Genomic DNA, 2845 nt, shown 5'->3' with positions numbered 1-2845 from the left:
TCGCCGCACCGCGCGCCGCGGCATCCACGGTCGGTCAGCATATTCTTGCATCGCGGCAGATATATCTGATCGCCGCTTTTAAAATAAGCCCTGAGAACAATCCCTAGCACAATTTTTCACCACTCTAACACCTACTTTGTCGCAGGTGGAACTTCGTTTTAGTGATCAGATTGATTCGGAAGAACAGCGACAAGCGGTTGCTACCGTGGTCTGCGCCGGTTCGAGCCGCTGAGTGTGCCGAGCTGGCAGGCGCGACCGGCGTGTGCGCGGACTGTTTCCGATGCAGAAAACGCTTCACGATTGCCTGCTTTATCCATTTCTTGCGTACAAACCCGCGGAATCTACAAATTCAGCTCAGCGATCGTCGTAGTTGACCATGGTGCAAAAACAGTGGGCGGAGCGGCGCCGACGAGGCATCGCACACCCGCATCGGGCCATGTGTCTCAAATTCACGCGTACGACTAGTCGTGGTGACAGCCGTAACGATCAGTCGCATACGAATCGCGTGTACCAATTGTACATGTGTCTAGCGCTTCAATCGGGCAAGGCCAAGGCCATTCCTCCACGTGAACGGCGCGCGACCATGTCGTCACCTGCGCTCGCTCTGGTGCCGTCGCCGCCACCGCAGCCCCTGCCTCACAATGCGTCCGGCCGAGCGCGATTTATTTTAGATTTGCAATGCTTTCGGGGAAACTGCGTTGTTTATTTACGTATTTTTAGCGTGCGGATTTTTGCAACTACTCGGCTAATCAGCCGTCACACGGAACGAACGGTACGACGCTACGGAGTGCTAAAACACGTTTTCCGTCTCACTCTACGGAAAGAACCCGGTACGTACGCGCGCATGCGCAGTCGGGTCCCGGTAAACCCGGTAGCAACGGAACGAACGTAACGAACGTAACGTCAAAGGATGCAGGTGTTCCCATTTAGGTTTTCTAAGTATCACCCTAGGCAGCTTCCAAAAGCGAGACACTTCAGACTGAGTGCCTTTTTTCAGTCAAACCTGTCTAGCTGGTCTTTGCATCAAATAACTTGAGCACTTGAAGCAAAACACGTCACGTGACAGAAAACTATTATATAGACCTCTCTAAGGCCGTTGCACTGTCCTGGGCCTGTGGCGCAACGGATAACGCGTCTGACTACGGATCAGAAGATTCCAGGTTCGAATCCTGGCAGGCTCTTGCTTTTTTGCTGGTAAGGTGGGCCCGTTTTTTTTTTTTTTTAACGGAAGGCTACTGCGTTAAACGCATGCATTGTTTCTTGAAACCAAGGAATTGCGCGGCATGATGTTCTACGCAAAATTGCCAAGTGGTTTTGCGCTTGACAATGCAGTATGACGAATTTGCCTGTTTGGTACTTTGAGCTATCAGGATGTCTTCCTCAGCTGCGCATGGCATATAATCATTGATAAGCACTTATGCTAAATAAAAACACGAAAAAAGCTACGAAAAATTATAAAAAATGCAATGATAACGCAGGAGTAGTCTTACTATTTTAGAGCAGTGTGATATGAATTGACGGTACCAAACACGAAAACTTGTTCATTACAGTTCAAGCTGTTACAGGAATGACGTACTTGGCTCCACAATGCGGCGCAGGAATTAATCCATCGTCTTCATTCAGCAGAGAGGCGTACAATGATTATATCAGAATAAAAACAACCTAGCGTCTCACTAAGCTGCCAATCAGCAGCAATAACGCGGAAGTGTAAATCCGTTTTTTTTTTTTTCTCGTACACCCCATTGGTACCAAGCAAGGTGTACGTTTACACACGAGAAAAACCAGAACAGAAAATACGCTAGGTCACGTTATATTCAATTTACGAGTGATTACCATGATAAATCGAAGATAAAAATCATTCGTACAGCTCGTGGCCGCACATCATAAACAAAGTTTATTATTCCTTTTTTACGGCGGCTCTGTATATGGCTAGGATCCAGCAGATCGTATTTGGCGACAGACCGTAGACCGACAATTTTCAGCGTACAGCGTATGGAAAAAAATTATAAAAAAATAACAGAGTTTCTAGGGCGTCCATATTTCTATATCAGACGGCTTACATTGCACCTAAAGAGATGTCTTCCCAGCAAGGAATTTGGGCTTAGAGGTGAAGCCAATTTTCAGGCAATCGGTGTAGGCTTGGTTTTTGGAGCCTGGCTTTCCCACATTGTTGTGTTGCGCAGTGAAGCATGGCCATCTAGGGAGGGAGTATGGTTACAGCCCCACATCTTCGAGGACTTACCCCTCAGCCGATCTCAAGAAATATTTATCAACAAAGTACTCGCCAACATGGCCACTACACCTCATACCATCCATAAATGGCAGACACTTGCTAACCGAGGGAAGGCCATTGATACCACTGCCCCCCGAGCAAGTACCTTTTGTAACACCGTGTGTGAAGCGACCATGGAGCATCTTATTCTGCACTGCTCCGCTTTCGATATGCATCGGCTGAACCATAGTGTTTTTCAAAATTCGTATATTGAAGCTGTGCATAGGGAACACCACCCAGTTAGGCGTTGCCAGCGGCCTGGCGAGCGTGATTTAACGGGCGCCTACCTCCTTCCCTATTCCCCCTCTTCCTGCATCCTTCGGTCCTCCTCTTCTTAATAAAAGAATTCATCATCATCATTCTCCTCTCCACCGCCGTCGCCTCTTTCCCGAGTCCTCCTCGGCCCGCGCAGCTTCTGCACCCTCCCTCCCCCTCCCCCCCCCCCCCCCCCCCCGCCCCTTCGGAATTGCGCAATGCTGCGCGGCCACCTGTGCGCCGCACTACAGCCTGCGCCGTGGCTGGCATAGCCGAGCTGTAATAAAACGTCATTGTCTCTACCCACCAATCGCCTGC

The 2845-nt window shown here is 49.3% G+C and overlaps 1 non-coding gene across 1 annotated transcript; it reads left to right on the top strand.

Moving 5' to 3' along the window:
- Positions 1-1108: 1108 nt before the first annotated feature.
- Trnar-acg (transfer RNA arginine (anticodon ACG)) lies at positions 1109-1181 on the top strand. Its single transcript has one exon. It is a non-coding gene; the product is annotated as a tRNA-Arg (tRNA).
- Positions 1182-2845: the final 1664 nt, after the last annotated feature.

Source organism: Haemaphysalis longicornis, unplaced genomic scaffold (genome assembly GCF_048455015.1).
Source record: "Haemaphysalis longicornis isolate Haplotype H1 unplaced genomic scaffold, Haemaphysalis longicornis Haplotype H1 scaffold_1, whole genome shotgun sequence".
Classification (NCBI taxonomy): Eukaryota; Metazoa; Arthropoda; class Arachnida; order Ixodida; family Ixodidae; genus Haemaphysalis; species Haemaphysalis longicornis.
Note: the sequence above shows the minus strand (reverse complement) of the source record. Positions and strands in the feature narration are given on the sequence as shown.